Genomic DNA, 20,226 nt, shown 5'->3' with positions numbered 1-20,226 from the left:
AAATGTCTATAAATTAACTTTTATTCAACTTATTTTACTAGATGAACTTTCCTTGAAGGAGACTTACAGAACAGAGACTTTCCCAGTCCAGAGCAAGGATGAGTAGAAGTAAGTTGGAGATGACGAAGTGTTATTTGATAGGTTTGTACTTCATCATCTCTATCTCTGTGATTGTTTAAACTTACCCAGCAATGCCATTTGCAGTGAGCCACAACCAGTATGCTTTGCCCTAATTAATTCTGTCGTAATCTTACACACTAGTAGGTGGCATTTTGTAACTTCCAGCCTTTTGACATAGTGTACTGTAATGAATATAACCTTTAATATGTAATTTCCAGGGTAATGAACACTATTGACTTCAGTGCCTCTTCTGGTTGAACTTGTCAGTAAGAAGATATAAACTATGAGAATACAACTCATCCTACGAAATGTTAAACTAACCAGGTCCACTGCCTATAAAGGACTGACTTAACACAAGATGCACATTAAAATACACTCTCAGCATGTAGGTTGTAAAGTACAATCTATAGTTGATTTATAGCTGGTTTATTTAGTGTTAGACTAGAAAATAGTGTGTATTCTAACAGAAACATTGAGATGTTTGAACTTGGTGTCATTTTGTAAATCATCTCAAATGTCCTGAGAACAGAATGATGCTGTTGTTTCATCCTGTGTTGAAGCATAGCCAAGAAGGAATTTGTCATCTGCAAATCAGCAGACAGCAAAAATATAATTTAGACATGGAGATGAAAAAAACTATTGCATCTGGTTGAATAGGCAAGATAAAAAAATAGGAAAATAACATGTAAACCAAAATTGGCTGAAGAAAAGAGTTAACTTTCAGCACTTTCTGAAAAGAACTATGAGGTCTCAACATATCATTTCTCATCTGTGTGTGAGTTCCTGATTGATTCTAAATAATTCCATCACTGCTTCCCAAAATTACACATTCTACTTCACAGCACAAGAAATAAATCCAGCCTCTGAAAATATAGAAATAATTTAATCTTAATCTTGTAGCGATGCTTCCAAACCATAAGGATTTCTTTTCTTTTTAAACTCAATAGAACAAATTTCTTTCTCTGTTCCTTAGAAAGAAAACCATGTTGGAGTCTTGTGTATATATCTAATAGCACAGGCCTACTGTGGTTTCTTGAAGGCATACAATAGATTTTGGGAAATACGGATGAAATGCAAGAATAACAGTAAGAAAATAGTGCTTGAATGCAGATTCCCCAAAGGAATGTCATATAACATTAAAACTGATGTGCTCCTGTGTGATAGCTAAGGGAAAAAAAGATTAAGGAAAGTAGTACATGGTATGATTCTGATTAATTCATATTGGCTTTCTGGGAGATTCAGAGGCACACAAAAATGCTAAATATGATGACATTAAAGACTTTAATGAATTCAGGTGGAAAAAAAAAACCTCAAATGTTTTTTAAAAGTCTTACCAAATAGAAGTATATTCCCAGCAAAGAATTTGGAAATCTGCCATGGTAGATACGGGTTAGTAAGTCAGAAATTTATTCAGGATGCAAAGCTAAGCACCTTGCAAGTCAATATGTTAATCCTGAATTCAGTCTTCCCTTTAACAGTCACCTGGGGTGAAGTTCCTGTAAAACTGATATGATAGGAATTGAACAGTTAGACTGAATAATACTGGGTTTTACCTACTGCAAGTCTGGGAGTATAGAGACTGACATACATTGGGGGCCATTAATCTTGTAGTATAGAGATTATTCTTTAGGGGAGCAAGAAAAAAAGAAAATATGATCTCTCATTGCACTTAATGACTCAGAGTTTGCTGCCAAGTCAACAAATTATTAAAAAAAAGTTCTCTAAAAGATGGTAAATTACAAACAGCTTGACACACACAAGTAGCTAGAAATGAATTTAAAAAGTAACAGTAGCAGTAATGGCGAAATTAAGTTCTTTTCATATGCATATTTGTCTTGTCGATAAGAATAATAATTATATTTTTTTCACCAATTACAAGAGTACTCTTTCAAGCACACAAAACTGCTTAACCCTACCTTTGGCTTGGTCAATAAGAGTAACTTTTAATTATATGTGTCCCATGAAGCCTCAAAATAATTTCCTTTTACAGACAGCCATAAAGACCATAATTGCATGAGTTGAGTATCATGTTTGGAAAACTCTCACAGGGTGATTTATTTCACAATGAATTGGTTTTGAATTTCTTTTCCTTCTCACCTAAGGATTCCCTTGGGAATCTCAGACCGAGCTTCGGACATGCAAATACTTAAAATTTTCGAGGCAGCAGACATTGCTTTACAGATGCTGCTAACTGTGGTACTGCCCAGGCTGTCCAGATTATTTCAGTTCTTTCTGTGCACACTAAGATTTGATTTTTTATGCAACTCATAGAAGGTATTAGCAATATCACCAATGTAGCAATAGCCAGAGTTCATAAAATAATGGATTCAAACACTTTACAGAAAAAAATCTCAGAAATGAAAAGAATTATATAGTCGAGGCTGTCAGAACACACAAAGTCTGAAGACTGACAGAAGTTACCAAAACCCATTTTCACGAAAAGTCTGTAACAGAATGATATATTACATAGTAGCAGAAGAGATGCGAGACAGAGAATGCTGGTACCCCAATGTGAGACCAAACTGAAATAATTACATGTTTCCCCAATAAGAGTTATAGGGCAAAGCAATGCATTACAAAGCAATACACAGCCCTGGGAAAACACTGGCCTGGAAATAAATCTAAAAAAATCTAATTACTTGTTCTAAGCCTGTAGCACATCCCGCTAAGTAGTGACAAACATCATAAGGGCACTATCAAATTGAAAGTCCTATAATATACAATTTATCTTCATTAACACATATCTATTATTTTGTAACACATATCTAGTCTTTTGTTCACTATGTATCCCTTTCACATTTCCCAGTGTTTCAGCAGCGTTGGGGTTTTCAATGTTATACTGGAGTATTTAATTTACTGGATTTTTTTAATACTATGCATGACAGAAGTAAATTGTTACAGAAGCCAATTTTAAAACAATTCAGTGATGACCCACTCTACTATGGTGAACTGTGTAAATCTTATTCTTGAGTTTAATTTCTTTCTGTTTATATTACAGTAACACTTTTTCTAGCTGAGGTTTTAACAGTTAGATTTTTTAAAAATTAATAATTACTTCTGGTGACTTATCAACAGTCTGGTTTTGTGCCCTCTCTCTCTAGTGCTCCTTCTCACAACTGAAGAAGCTCTAAAAATATATTTTTTTTCCTTTATTCTCTTCTGATGAAACAAGCAGAATCAAAAATTTACACAGAAAGTATTAGTTCTTATGCAGAGGTTGTATTTCATGGAGTTGCACGTTAGCAGGGTCAGAAATATTTCATTTGTACTTCATGGGGCTACTGCATCTCCCTAGGAGCTGTGTGCTTCCCAAACAGAACGTGATGAAGTATTATTATGTTTCCTCATCTGTAAACTGACAACTTTTCCTACCACTGAAATGTTCTCTGTGCATTACAAATCCCTCCAAGAGCCACAGGAAGGAAAGAACAAGTGTACAGGTCAAAAAGGCATGCTTTAGGAAACTTAGAAAGAATGAGTAATGTCATAAACAAAATAGGTTTACAACTACCTCTGAGAACTACTTCATCAAATCGTCCTCCTCAGGGAAATAACAAAATTAACTACTGCTCTGGACTCAAAAAAATCACCAAATGTCCCTTTAAGAAATAGTTTTCCCAAACGTTTGTGTTTTTTTTTTCCTGCGAAAGTTCCAGAGTGTCAAGAAAATACATATTTCCATTCATCAAAGGAACAATAAAATATTTTTGCAAAAACATGCTCTTTCCTCCTGTTAAATGTTAACATCTATTGAGAGACTTCAATTGAGATGCAAATTTTAATAGATTTTTATATTAACTCGGGTCCAAAAACTACAAAATGAACATCCTGGGGAACTCCTATAGCATGTAAACCAGATTACATACAGTAAAATACACATTCTTATTCTTTTGACAGGCAATTTTCTTCATGGCATGACTTCTGCAGACCCTTGCGAATCGCTGCTTGCTTTGGGGGATGAAAATATGCCTCCAGCAGGTTACAATAGTTAATCTAGTTACAAGAACAAGCTGAGGTTCATTTTGCTCTAACTTTTGTATTGTTTTGTTCTTTTAACAAAACTCGTGCTCTGGAATTTCATTATGTTGTACAGGAGAGAGCTGAAGTATTACCTGGATTAAAATCATAAATACAGATGTTCTGGCTTCACCACAATAGTGCCTTGTGTACATATTAAACAATTGCTATCTCAAATACATTTTCTAAGGTCTTACAAATTAATACCCGGCCCTGTAAGACCTTCTTGATTGGTCAGTTAAGAAGATCAGTATATCTTCAAAAGGTGTAGGGATATATTTGGCTGATATAAGTAGCAGGACTGGAGTCTGACTGGGCAAAACAAATGACATAAATGCTTTTTGCACACTTTGCAGATGGGAAGCCACGGACCCTAAACATTAAGATAATATTAACAAATATTAACCTTTTTTTTTTCTTTGAACTGTGATGAAGTTTGGCCTCATCTCTGCTCAATGACAGTTCTCTCACACTGATCATTAAAGAGGTCCAGTTAAACTTCATGAGGAAGACTGTGAGTAAAATTAACCACTGTTCCCCTGGGATAAGCATAGTTTGCTCAAGGTCATATGAAATTATTAAGAAAGGTGGCATTTTGAGACTTCTAGTTAAAATCTGGTGCTCTAAGCATGAGCTCTTCTTTTATTTAAATAGCATTTTCATCCCCAGACTACATCAATGGGTCTGCAATGTACTACAGATGCTGAAATTCCTTATTGTTAATATGGAATCCTGTCATGCAAATGAGAAAGAGCAAGAAATCACCAGACACCTTTTCATAGTTGCTATGGCTGGGACAGGAAGCTACATGTCTTGAATTCTCATAAATCTATAAAGATTCCTTATCCTAGACAGAATTAACAAGATTTTAAGGGCAAGGATTAGGATACAACAGTTAGACAGTCAGCCAAAAAGAAAACTCCTCTGTGCTCATCCCTATCGGATTTCCTGAAAAGGACCTACAGTGCTTCATGTAATCTTTGCAGATTTTTATTTCAAGAGCTTTATTGGAAGTTTGATGATAGCTGAACTTATCACCCTCATTACTAGGAAAAAAATATTACAAATTCTGGGAGAGTGAAACTATTTACTGGAGTTGCAATTGTCAGAATGTTCATAAAACACCATCATCCAGCTATTCCATGAAGTTGAATTCTTGTTCTTCAGGATATTCTTTTAATACTTTTACCCTTCAGGACTGTTCTTCTGTTAAATTTGAACACAGTACATGGGAATAATGCCTTGTGAAATCAAAATCCAAATGAGAAAGAGAAGCTTGTTAGCTGACCTGATAGAGTGGATGCAGTCATAACAAACGGGATCTACAATGTGTGGTAAACAAGGAATGCTTCTGAACGAGTTCTTTCCAATACTTTCTTAGTGTTAGGAGAATGAGGAAGGACTCTCAGAATATTTTATTTCTTGTGATATCCAAGGTAACCTAAGATTATAAATCAAATAGAAACTGTTCAAGTCTAGAACTAAAGCTCTTCTTTGTGCTACACCCTCCAATAATTGAGCAGAACTGGCAATTTCTGCAGCTCCATTTTGGGGCAATTTTTAATATCTAAATTCAAGACTGCAGTGTGTGCAGATGTTTCACAGAACGTAAGATGTGCCAAGTTAATATTCTGATTGGGTTCTGAAGATGAGATTTTCTATGCAAAGCTATGTATTTTGTCTTATTTTGCATTCAGCATATCCATAACTGAACCAAACAAAGTCATAATACTACTATTCCCTAACACTAAACATCTCATAAACTCGAGTTTTCCTTATCAGGAAAACAGTGGCCTCAGCACTTGAAACTCCACAAGCCAAAATCACAAGATAAAAAGTTAATATTGTATTTTGCTAATTATGTTCCAGGTCCTCAGTTTCATGATGACTCATGTATTGGACTAAGCTGTGAATCAATGTTATCAAATTCAAAAGCACCTTTAAAAGCACACACGTGGGTGTGACAGATGGTGAATAAACCTTTATTTTCTTGGCACTTTCCCGGCATTAAAGCAGATGGAGACATTTGCAAATAGTGGATGGTAAATCCTTGGAAGGTCAGGCCTTCTCACCACTTCTATGTTGCTCAGAATCTGCAGGTGCACCAGTATTTCAAACACATATTTGGGGGTTAACTTTCAACTTGCAACACTGTATCTAAATTTCCATATATAATCTTTACCTGTTTCCTTTCTTTTCCAACACAGACCACTGGTGTCAGGCAAATTTTCCAGCTCTGTTTTGCAGTAGGTTACTACAGGACAGTCGCGAAGCAGAGCTGATTGCCTGGGGACTTTGAAAGACCAATGTAACACAGCTAAACCATCTATCAAATGCTTTTTTTCTGCTTATATTTCCATATTTTATCAGAACTTAGTCAGCTCCAAATCAGCTTTCTGAATTGATATTGCCACAAAAAAAAAGAGTATTTTCATTGCATACAGATTTTATTAGGCCCGGACCTGAAGTGCTTTTCTTCTTAATTCTCTCACAACTTCTCTTTCTTCCTATCTTTCAGGATCTTTTAACACAACAGCAAGAAAAACAGTGCCTTTCAGTGTGTGAAGAACAGATAGCTGACATTCCATTGTAATTTTACCCCAAGATCAGTCTGGTAAAACTTTTCTTTTACAGAGTTTTATCTAGCCTTTCTCGCCACACTTAGTTCCAGATGAGTCAGGCTCTTCTCTATATCCCATTTCTTCAAGTTAACTAAGACACTTCCAAGAACAGAAATAAGTATTCTCTGTTGGTTCATTTGGCCTAATTACTGCCTTCTTGATCAAACCCACAGATAAGAGCAGTTTAAGCTGTCCACACCAATTATAAACAACATAAAGCCTAACTTGAGCAGTCTCGTCTAGTGGAAGGTGTTCCTGCCCAGCACAGGGGGTTTGGAATTAGATGATCTTTAAGGTCCCTTCCAACCCAAACCATTCTATGATTCACAAATAAAAAAATACGTAATCATAAATTAAATTAAGCAACCCCAATGGATGATAACCCTCACTGGTTTTGGATTCCCTACACAGAATTTCTTGTATATCTTTAAATATTCTCTTTAGTAGTTTAGACTCAATTTCTCTGCAAGCAAAACTCAGTCTCTTGAATGTACAGTAGAGTTGTATTTGTAGAGCAGAGTTCCTGTTCTTTTGCCTAACACTGGGAATGTACAGAAAGGAAAGGAGATCGTTCTCTCCTCCTGCTTGGGAAGAAACTATTCCATACCACCACCTACCAGCTGAATGAGTCTGGGTGAAAATGTCAAAGCATTAACGGAATGCAACTTTCATTGATAAATTTTTTCCTGCTGTTCAGCAGAATCCTGGGAATACATGTGCTAGGCTATTTGTAAAATAGATTACTTTCAGACCTGTATGAATAGGAACATTGTGAGACCTTCAGATGTTTTGCTGCAATATTGTAGTTGATACAGAGTATATATACTTAAATCAAAAATTGGATGTGCTTATGATTTCCAGAATTGATTTCTTGATGGGTTTTCAGCTAGGGTGGAAACTTTCCTGGAGAATATAGTTAAGGATATCTTATACATCTAACAGTCCACTCATCAAAACTATCTCCAGTTTAGAGAGAAGGGCACCATGTTGGGCACCATGTCAAAGTCTGTACAGAAGTCCAGATAAATGACATCTGTAACCCTTCTCTTGTCCACTAGTGTAGTTACCCCATCACAGAAGGCTACTGGGTTGGTCAGGCAGGACTTGTGAATTTGTGCTGGCTGTTCCAAATCACCTCCCTGTCTTCCATCTGCCTTAGCAGAGCTTCTAGGTGGATCCGCTCCATGATCTTCCAGGCACAGAGGTGAGGCTGGCAGGTAATTTCCAGGGTCCTCCTTTTGACCCTTTTTAAAGATGGTGACTTCATCCTGGAGACGTGCCCTGCCCATCGCAGCTGTGTTCTTATCAGTATGGCTTCTATACTTGTGACTGCTGCTTGTTCTAGAACAGATGTATTGGTCACATAATCTGACCAGTGGATGTTTAGGATTGTACGGAGGCAGCGTTGATGGGAGCGTTCTAGGAGACGCAGGTGGTGGCGGTAGATGACCCATGATTAGGAACCATACAAGAGAGTAGACAGCACTATGGCTTTGTAAGCACTGATCTTGGTGCTTTTTCAAGTGTTTATTATGCCATACTCTTTTCTGGAGTTTTCCAAAAAACTCCACCGCCTCCCTAAGATCCTGCTTTATGGTGAACTTGCCACTTGCTGCCGGAGGGGAGGCGCCCCGAAGAGATGCTAGGAGTCCTTGCTGCAACATCTTCTCCTTGTTGGTCTTATTGTTGATCATAACTGGTCTACTCTGGCCTCCAATTGGGAGGCCTGGAGACACACCATCTATAACGCAGCTGTCTCCTTTGAGAACCCACGCAGGATCACTCTCGAGGAGAAAAGGCAACGCAGAAAGAACCGTGTATTGCAGAATACACCATCTAAGGAGTCTTTCTGCTGTGCCTTTTGCAATCGGATATGTCTGTCACGTATTGGCCTCATAAGCCACCAGCGTGCCTGTAGCAAACGTGGATAGAGCCTTCCCAAATCTTCGTTCGCGAAGCCTGGCCATGAATGAAAGATGGGTACAGTGTTTCCCCTTTTCCAAACACCTGGGACTTCTCCTGATAGCCATGAATTTTCAAATATCTTGGAGAGTGTTCTTGGCAACTACAATAGGACTCTGGGATGCACCTCATCAGGTCCCATAGACTCCGTTTCCTCAGGTGGCCACAAACCTGATCTCCTCTAATGGTGCGAGGGACTTTGCTCTCACAGTTCCCATCCTGCTGTCCATCCACTCAGGAACTGTGGGAAGAAAGGTTGCCATTGAAGACTGAGGCAATAAATCTGTTGAGCACCTCAGCCTTCTCCTTATCCATTTTTACCTGTTTTCCAGTGCTGTTTATCACAGGAGGTACACCTTCTTTGACCTTCCTTTTCTGGTTAACATACCTATAGAAGCTGATGCATGATCTACCTTAGCATGCGTGGAATTAAAATACCTCCCTAGGTCATTATTACTACATTTAAAGTGGCTTGTTCATATACTTCCTTCTGCATTTCAGGAAGTTTGTGGGTTTTTTCCATTTTGAAAAATTGCATTTGATGGTTTTAGTCTTAGCAATACTGAATGATAACAGATTAAATAATAAGGGAGTTTTTGCTTTCAAGTTCAACATTCCCCATGATATGTATCTGAAGAGTTCTTTATCATGCATCCAGATGTATATACAGTGAGTTTAAAATTAGAGTCAAGACTTTTAGAAAAAAAATATCTAAAATCAGCTTCCTAAATTCTATTTCAGCATTGAAGTAAATGGTCTTGTTATCAAACTCCTATCTCTTGGCTTGACAGATCCTACTAAAAAAACCCAATCCTTTGCAATGCAGTCTTGTGTTTGCTAGTGGAATTTATGAGTCTCCAGAAGATAAAATCTGAGAATGAACCATTTATCTTTGCACACTTTGGACTCAATTAGTTTTGAAAATGTTTTAAGTCTGACCTAGCTATAACCTAAAAACATATTCCAGCAGTATTAGTTTATGTTTTAAACATATCCATATGCCACATGTAACACAAAAGCAGAATCTGACAACTTATTCTTTTCAAGGAATGTTTTATTTTCTCTTCATCTGTATGAACAGTCTGAAGGAAAGAGATAAAACATGTGAGAAAATAATCACAGAATGAGGAAAAAAATTCATTCCAACCAGAAATTAAACATTACTTTTTACAGTCACATTTTTTAAGAAGAGAAGAATATCTTATTCAAATAAAACAGACTTCCTTACCAAAAACAAACAAACAAACAAAACAAAACCCTTCAATTTACATATATTTTCAGTAAAAAAATAACCATTTTTACATTATTTTACATATTTTTGGTACTGCAAACATTTTTCTTCATACCTTTTAGAAAACGCAACTGAAAAATGCTTTGGAGAAAAATCACTTTTTTTTTCTACCAAAAGTAGGAGTTCCAGTTCCTTTTTAGTCTAGACAGTGGAAGTGATAATTCTTTATGTTAAATTGATACTTATTTCTTCACTAAGCAACTCTCATTAGATAATATGTTATTTCATTTTTCTAAAATACTCTTTCTTCATTGAAACTTGGCATTGACATTTCAAAACATATATTGATGTCACTTTCCATTCACTAACATTTCAGATATCATCTTAAACTGGTTTGCAGATAAAATGACTGACATATTTTTGTCTCAGAGAAAACAAACCTCCTGTTTAATACTAATAAAAATGAAATTATATAAACTTAAAAGCAAATATATATATATAGGGTATTTTCCCAAAAGTGCAGTCTAGTTTCACTGGCATTGTCTTTTTTTTTCCTTTACAAGTTTTATGTTTAAAACAGCTTAAAGGCATAGCATTCCTTAGAATATAATTTTGTTACTAGATAATATTGTTTATACCCAGACTTTGTGTTCTTATAGATTCACAAAATGTAAACATATTTTTTTATGTTTTATTTTGACTTGTTTTTACCTCCATGTTGATATTTACTTGACCATAGCAAGTTGTACTATCCTCATCATTTGAGCAAGCATTGTAAGTAGCTTTGAGGAACTGATGTGACTGTCCACACATTGAGTGCCTTGAATTTCCTGCAAACCTCGTGGGTCAGAGACCTCCCTAATACCCACAAGACTGTTTGGCACATGCAGGGCAGGAGCTGCATCTGTGGATATAGTTTTATATGGCTGATCTGTGAACTCCTGTAACAATCATGCACTGACAGAAATAGCTACGAGTTTGCAGGTCAGTGAATGGCACTGTGGATTTCGTGCTTTTTAGTATAGAGCAAAACAGACAAATTCAGCTACTCACTCAAAATTCTTGCAAAAACATAATTTCTGAAATAAAAATCAGCCCAAAACACAGATGGCACAGTAGGATACGTGCATAATAAGCTGACGGAACTTTGTAAAATACCATCCTTTCAATGCAATCTGCAACTACTGAACAAAGTAATTCCTTAACTTGGGAAAGCCGTTCATTATCAAAAAAGGTTCAGGTCAAAGGATGTAAAAACAAGGAGGATTAATCCAATGTAAAATCCATTAATGATATTTGTGGGGAGCAAACAAATAGTATCAGCACTAGACATTAATAACCGTTGTTTCAAAATAAAACAAAGCAATGCTTCTAACTCTAAACCAGATCTTGGATTCACCAGTTCTCAGCTGGTATTGTTGTTGTAAATAAAGATTGAAAAAAATGAGGAAAACAAGAGTTATAGAGATTGGCTTATTAACCATTATATGACTTGAATATCTTATTTTCAATTTTGGAAGAGTCAGAAGTAGATGTCAAGTCTTTAGTAAAAGATAAGAGTTAGATCTGAGATTAATGTTCAGGTTTAGAAAGACTGGAGTTGTGCAGCTTGAACCATTTTGAATCCTATCAGGTTTGTGAGCAAAGCTGACAGCTGACATCAGGAGATAAAAGTGCCTTAGTTTTAATTTTTAGTTTAGTTCTTACTCCACCACCACAATGAAGGCTGGGTTTGGAATTGGAATCTGAGAAAGCAAAGGATGAAATTAGTGCTGTAGTTAGCAAAAGCTATAGAAAAGAACTGCAAGCTGGTATAAGCAGCTCTGAGTGCCCAATTTTTCATTTCCAGGCTTCGGCAGGTTCCTAATCTTGAGTAAAGTTTACCAATCAAATTGCAATGAGTTTGTAAGGTAATATACCTGAAGAAAATGTTATTGATTAATTTTTCCAGGACTGCAATGATAAACAGATTGCTACCATCAGGAGGCTCAGAAATCCGAATTTAGGAGCATCAGTCTCATTTCAAGCACAGGATAATGGTTTCTCTTCAAAATTAAGTTAAGGATACTTCATGAAGGCAAGGATGCTAAAACTTCAATTTGACAAGCCAACAGAAGTCAACTCCTGACAGGAGTGAAGCAATTGCAGGGCACTGGGGAACATGTGCTCATCTGGGGAACATGGGGCATCTGTACAAAGGCACAGATAGAACTACTTTCACTGGTTTTCATATTTCTGCCCAGCCTTCTCAACCCACGATTGTTAAATGGCCCGAAAGGACTGTACATACTAGTTGTGCAGCTCGGGAAGATTTAGTTCCATCACTACTGCTGTTCTGATTATATCTGTGGTGATTTGAGGACAATTTCAGTTAATCTTAAGCAGGACTGTTCTCATCATTGGGAAGCAACTGGTCAAAATCTCAAACTGCCTTTGGGTAAGATCCTTTATTGCCTCTTTTTATTGCTTGCAATTCCAAGCATCAGAGTGGACTAAGTTTGAGGCTGGATTTACAACAAGAGATTTCTCTGTGAGTGCCATTTGCCCTCTTACCTCCTTAAGCACCTATTTTGTTTCTTCCCTACAACACTGAAGGGGTCAGTAAAATAGAGGGAGTGAGGAGTTTTGACTTTCTAGGCCACAACGATAATTACAGAACCATTTGTTTTTGTGGGTACAGGAGTTCCATTTCCCCTCAGTAGATCTAAGATTTTATAGACCCAAAAGGCTACAACAAAAGTCACAGTGGGATAGACTCCTACCCATTCACTGCATTAAAAAACAAAACCAAAACAGAACAAACAAACAAAAAACAACCAGCCAACCAACCAACAAAAAAACCCACCAACAAAAAAAACACAAAACCCGATGGTTTTTTAACCATAAAGAAATAAAGCGTTAACCCAGAATACACCATGTTGCGTGAGTTTGTTATTAACAGCATTATTAAGAATTATTATTGCTTTTTACCAATCTGAAAAAGTAATACAATCTTAACTGTGAACTGTTAGAATACCATATTGAATACAACAACAGCCAGATAGGTAAGATCTCTCAGAAAGGTGTGATAAATCCATTAGCAGCTGTTAAGCACAATGATCTGGAATGCAATTCCTCAGGAAATTGTTAATACCATTGACTGCACATGTGAGGAAAGGATCATTCTACTCTGCTCCACTTCTTCGATATTTGTCTGTCAGATGCTGTTGAAGAGGTTAAGATATTAGAAGAAATAAGCCTACATTCTAAAACAATATGTTTTCTTTGGTCTTAAAGCTCAAGATTTGAGCCTGAGATGCCTCATAACCAGTAAACTTTCTGGAACATGTAGGATACTGATAAAAAATGGAGATGATGGTGAGAAAATGTGGAAATACAATAAGTGTTTGACTCTTCAAGCCATGCTAAAGAAAAGAATGACACTGGAAACCCTTAGACTCAAACAAGAATGAGGAATGAGAAAAATAATAGGATATGCTGACACCTACATGTTGTGGAGCTTAAGATGCCAGTTCTGTGAGTGTTACATCAGCATCCACAGACAGACAGAGAAGTTGTTCTACCAAACTTGAATGCTAGTTAAAACAGCCTGACAAGTCACAACAGCTGACAAGGAGAATGCTAACCAAGCAAATGCAGTACACCTGGAAGTTATGAGCAAGCTTGAAAAGGGTGTTGCCTGCCACTTAAAACCATATTTAGGGGGGTCAAGGAATGGGCTCATGGGAATCTTATGAGGATTAATAGGACCAAGTGCAAGGTGCTGCACCTGGGTCAGGGCAATCCTCAGTATCAACCCAGGATGGGGGATGAACAAATTAAGAGCAGCTCTGCTGAGAAGGACTTGGGGGTGTTGGTGGGTGAGAGGCTGGACAGGAGCTGCAATGTGCACTCACAGCCCAGAAACCAAATGTGTCCTGGGCTGCATCAAAAGCATCGTGGGCAGCAGGTGGAGGGAGGTGATTCTGCCCCTCTGCTCCCCTCTGGTGAGACCCCACCTGCAGTGCTGCATCCAGCAATGGGGTCCCAGCACAGGAAGGACATGGACATGGTGAAGCAAGTCCAGAGGAAGCCACCAAGTTGATTAGAGGGATAGAGCGCCTCTCCTACAAGGAAAAGCTGAGAGAATAAGGTTTGTTCAGCCTGGAAAAGAGAAGGCTTCAAGGTGACCTAATTGAGGCCTTTCAGTGCCTGAAAAGCCTACAAGAAAGAAGAAGAGACACCTTTTACAAGAGTATGTAGAGACATGACAAGCAGAAATGGCTTCAAACAGAGAGTAGGTTTAGATTAGATAGTAGGAAAAAATTCTTTACTGTGAGGATGGTGAAACACTGGAACAGGTTGCTTAGAGAAGCTGTGGATCCCCCATCCCTGGAAGGATTTAAGGCCAGATTGGATGGAGCTCTGAGAAACCTGATCTAATGGAAGAGGTCTCTGTCCGTGGCAGGGGGTTGGAACTAGATCTTTAAGGTGCCTTCCAACCCAGGCCACTCTGTGATTCTGTGATGATTCTATCAGCACTATACAGTATTGCCAAAGCTTAGACTAATTTGAATTTAGAACAGATTAGCAGATATACGCCCAAAGCAGCTGTGAAGCAAAAGTCATTAGTCAAATATAAATGTAAGTATGATTCCTTGGAAGTTAAATTTAGGGGTTATGTTATGAAACATATCAATCATTAAGAAATTTAAAAATTATGGATTATGCAGTCAAAAATGGTAGCATGGTAAATGATGTTGAGAACAGGCATTATAAAGAATGATCTCAAGACATTCAGAGAGAGGTAAAAAATGTATTTCACTGCTTCTTGTAAAAATGTTCAGAGATGTCAGTCTGCTCAGTTCATCAAAGAAAATTTGAAAAGGGACTTGACAGCAGTAGATGAGCACTTCCAAAGAGAGAAAATATGGGCTTCTACAGGTCTCTAGCACAAAAAGGCTTAATATAATTCCATAGCTGGAACCCAAAACCAGAAAAATTCAAACAATGTATTAGGAAAAACCTACCAAGAAAAGTAATTTATTTTCTACATCTTGATATCTTCAAATGAAAACTAGACAGTTATCTAAAAAATACACTTTAATCAAATACAAGCTATTCTATGAAGTGCCTGAATACACTAGTGAAAGAACTGTTTTCAATATACATAAGATCAAAATATACATTCACAGGTCAAGTTTAGTCTTATAATTTATACACCTAGTTTCAGCGACTATATATATGTAACACTAAACACTGTTCTTTTATTTCATTTTCTTTGTCATGAAATGTTTTTCTAATCATGCTAATTCTTGTTCTTGGAAACATTTACAAAGAGAGACCCCCTATAGTGATATTTATGTTCTTTCTAGTGTTCTGATATACCATTTCTTACTGTTAATAAGCCTGAAAACTATATATAACTGTTTTACACTTCAGCTTACTCAATTTACCTGAGATTCTCTTTTTTTCTTCTGCCAAATATGTATTCTGCAACTTTGCTATTTGTGTTCAAGAATATAACTTGAATGTTTCTTTTACAGTTTTCTATGTAAGAAATTCAGTTTTTGTTGTTCAGTTTGGTACTTCTATTCCTTTCCACCCTCACAAAGAGTTACAGCATGTTCAAATCATTATAATTCTTTTTCCATGACTTACATTTCACCCTATAATTCTGTTTCAAATTATATGATGTGTAAAATACATACTCAACAAAATGCATGAATATTCTCAGCTCTATTACAAACCAATCTAACTTCTTTGGTATTTCTTTCTCAATACTAAATGTATTATGCTCAAAAATTCCTTGGGATTTTTACAATACTATGACTCTGAGCAAGGCAACAATTTTCCCTCTTACCCACACTTCTTTTTTTCAAATGTGAATGCATAAAGTTCTACACAGTTCTGGAGCTGTGGACCATCTGACTTTCACATTTACTATGAAAAAGCCTGATCTGTGCCTATGAAAGCTTAACAATTTTAGGTTGGTGAACTCCAATTACTTTCTTTTTATTTTTTTAATCTTAAAGAATACCTTTATATTTCATGCTGACACCATGGAATAGCAACAATAAAAGCTCACTCACATTTCTGGTCGGTCAACCATCTTTCTTCAACTGCTTTCCGGGCAGTGCCACTACTGACTGCCAGTTCAGCAGTAGGCATGTCACATACCTGGGAACTACTGGTGAAAAGAGTTGAAGTCTCTGCCAATACAACAGAAAATTGTGATTTAACAGAACTACATCATTGTCCAAAATAGCATTATTGAATTGTTCTTTGTTCACCCTGCCTTGGATATTAATAGAGGCATCCAGGTATGCCAGAAGCCTTAGAGAGCTGTGGTAGACTTTTTGAGTATTACTCTGCATCAGTACATAAATTAAGCAACTTAACCACAAACTTTGACTTGCTTGCTTTTGTGCTATCCAGATGTTTCCACTTATCCAGGATGGAGATAATCTATTTGGAGAAGCACGGTGCAATGTTTATTGAACAAATGCTGTATAAACTTGACTTCATCAAATACTTGATTATAGAGTTGATACTTACAAAGAACAAAAATTATCAACTGTAATCACGGATTCCTGTGACCCTGCTCTCATGAAATACAGCTCATTATGAGTGGTCCCTTGAAGTCAACAAGACTATTGGTGGAGCAAATTGACAGCAAATCACAGTAAAAGTACCAGGCTTAGGAACCATAGAATATGCTGAGTTGGAAGGGACCCATCAAGATCATCAAGTCCAGCTCCTGGCCCTGCACAGGACATATTTGACAACTGACAAGTGTTCCGTATGCTAATAGAGGAATTCTGTATGTACTGTGTAACAGGGAGCTTCAGAAAAAAGAAGCCAGAGACAGCTGAGCCTGTGAGGTTTTACTCTGTTTCACTGCAGTCTGAACTATGCCTCTGCAGGTGATTTGGGAGACTTTTGTTCCTCAGTTTCTCCATCCATATAGTCTCCACATTGTCTACGTAATGCTTAACCACTTGCTTCTCAGATATGTATGCCTAGATATTTAATACTTCTGTTAATACTGGTGTTGCTATAATATAATTTCTGTAATGACTGAAATGTGCTGAATAAAACAAGCAAGTAAATTTTAACTTATGATTTGATGAAACTCCTACTTTTTGTTCTTCATATTCATATTAATAGTGACATATTTTTCCTATATATAAGATTAATTTTATGAAATTTATTTACTCTGTGCCTTCTGATTCAAAATATGAAATTTTCCATTTTTTCTGTGCTTCAGTCACAGAAGTAAAAATTGTACTATCAATTTTGTAGAAAACAAACTCTAAGGTAGTAGTATTCATGTAAGACACATTAATATCATCAAATCATAGAATATCCTGAGTTGGAAGGGAACCACAAGGGCTATCAAAGTCCAACTCCTGGACTTCCACAGAATACCCTGAGAATCATATCATGTGCCTGAGAGCATTGTCCAAACTCTTCTTGAACTCTGTCAGGCTCAGTGCTGTGAGCACTTCCCTGGGGAGCTGTTCCAGTGCCCAGCCATCCTCTGGGTGAAGAACCTTTTTCTAATCTCCAACCTAAACCTCCCCTGACACAACTTCAGGCCATTCCTTCAGGTTCTATCCCTGGTCACCACAGAGCAGAGATCAGTGGCTGCCCCTCCTCTTCCCCTCACAAGGAAGTTGTACCTGCAATGAGGTCTCCCTTCAGTCTCATCTCCCCCAGGCTGAACAGACCAAGTGCCCTCAGCCACTCCTCACATGACTTTCCCTCAAGGTTCTTCGTCATCCTCCTTTGGACACTCTCTAATGGCTTAATGTCTTTTTTATATTGTGGTGCCCAAAACTTCCACAATGTTCACAGTGAGGCTGCCCCAGTGCAGAGCAGAGTAGGACAATCCCCTCCCTCGACTGGCTGGCGATGTTTTGCCTGATGCCCCCCAGGACACAGTTGGCCCTCCTGGCTGCCAGGGCACTGCTGACTCATGTTCAACCTGCCAATGACCAGGACCCTCAGGTCCCTTTCTGCAGTGCTGCTCTTCAGCCTCTCGCTCCCCAGTCTACACACACAGCCAGGGTTGCCCCATCCAAGACAGAGAATCCGGCACTTCCCCTTGTTAAACTTCACATATTTGGTGATTGCCCATCTTCCTAATTTGTCAGGGTCTGTCTGTGGAGCCTCTCTGCCTTCGAAGGGACTCAACAGCTTCTCCCACTTTTGGACTTTCTTCAAGTCCTGTGTCCAAGCCATTTATAAAGATGTTAAGAGAACTGGGCCAAGGATGAAGTCCTGTGGCACCTCACTAGTGACCAGTAAGACTTACTTCTGCATCTGAATGGCTGAAATCAAACTGCATAAATACCAGTGAAGAACAGGCAAAAGCAGTACAATAAAGAAATTTTGAATATCAAGATAAGTTTAAAATTAAATTAAAACCTGTGAAATTCAGTCCCTATTTAGCTGACACATATGTATAAAGATTAACACATCTACTCCAGTACATATATACTATATACAGTAGAAAAAAGTCAATCTTTACCAGCATTAGAGCCAACATTACCCAAACTATAACCATATTTTTCTCTTACAGCACAGTAAAAATTTTAGATTTATCCTAACTGAGACTATTATGTGGATTGTGCTGCCATTTAACAAATGAAGGTCCACATGTAAATATTAAATTGGTTAAAAACCAGCTACAGAAAACTCATTAATCACCAGAGCTGAGCAGCCAACAATTCTTCAAACTTGAAGCTATTTTTTACGTTTATGGTGGAGATACAAGAAGCATGTTATATATTGGACAAGGGCATTGTTTTAATTCTATTTTCTATGTATAGTATGGTAAAACCAAGCCACTGCATTAAAAGGTTACTGTGCAGTGAACAGCTTCTTCTTCATCAATTGTAAATATCTAATTTACTATCCTAAGATTAGAAAGTAGATTTGCCTAACTCATATTACTAAATCTGACGTTCACAAAACCATTATAAAGATCACTATGTTACCTTAATATCCTACAGTGGTCACAATTTTAGGGAAAGAAAGAAGATTAAAGAAGGATTTTGTGCCCATTCTCTTTATAGCCAAATCCCTAAACTAATGATTAGTCATAAAAGCTGGAGTCCATTAGCTAAACATCATAATAAGGGGCTACCATCTTGATTATATAATAGAATTTTAGCATTTTAGATTGATGAACGCTCACTCTTTGCTAACTTTTGGTGCTCCTCCAACAGTATTAATTTTAAAACTGTAAAATAACATGAGTTTCTAGAACCTCTTTCTAATTCTAAAGTCAGTATTGGAACTTGCTACGGTGTTTCTGCTGAAATAGCAACAGATTTTTAAAAAATGAATACATTTAAGAGTTTCCAGACTATTATTAAAGTACTGTCACAATTGGAAGACAGAAATAAAGTTCATTTGAAAATCTCTTTGTGTATTATTAACATTACCTTTAAACAGAAGGAAAATGTTGTGAGACAGTGGAAGGGCTGCTGCCCATTGGTACATAAATTTGTACCTCCACTCCACAGAGATCTAAAGTGATTGCTGCTTTTCCCTGTTTTCTAAGAGGAACTACAACGACACGTGGACATATCTGAAGTCCTTATTCATTCATTGTTTAGCTGAAACACTTTCCAAACTTCATTAGTATGTGCAAAAGCATCATGCAACCCATTTCTTCGGATCCATCAGGATAAGTTACTTGCAAGACTAACCAGGCATGTGGCAGTATTACCAAAAGGTGAAGGGGACTCAAGGTTTAGCGTGCCACTACCATCAAAACACGGAGATAATTCTAGTAAATGGTGTTTATTTGATTACTTACTGTGGCGTTTATTTGATTACTTACTGTGGCAGGCTGGTAACTTTACAAAATACCTTTGTATCCATATTCCTTTCATTCAGTTCCTTAGAATCACCAGGAACATTTTTACAAAGAAAACACACACAGACAAGGTCTGTTTCTTTCTTGCTTATTAGTTCTTGTCATTATTCTTCCTTTAAGGTGGTGGATTTGATTTTACATAAATAGGAAAACCATTACCAGAAGTAATTAGAACCGTAGGATGGTATAATAAGCAACAAATGATTTCAAGCAAAATACAACAGACAGATGGGTAAACAAGTGATGTATTTCCCTAGATGCTTTCCCAAATTAAAAAAATAAATAAAAAAAAATCATTAGCAAATGTTTTTGCAAGTATTTTTCAAGCTTTCCTAATTTTTCCACAGGCAAATTTAATACACATGTAATAGGAGATTTCAGCTATTCACACCGAAGTTACATGA

The sequence above is a fragment of the Lepidothrix coronata genome, unplaced genomic scaffold (genome assembly GCF_001604755.1).
Source record: "Lepidothrix coronata isolate B3197 unplaced genomic scaffold, Lepidothrix_coronata-1.0 Scaffold82, whole genome shotgun sequence".
NCBI classification, from domain to species: Eukaryota; Metazoa; Chordata; class Aves; order Passeriformes; family Pipridae; genus Lepidothrix; species Lepidothrix coronata.
The sequence above is the reverse complement of the archived record's forward strand: the minus strand, read 5'-3'. Positions refer to the sequence as shown.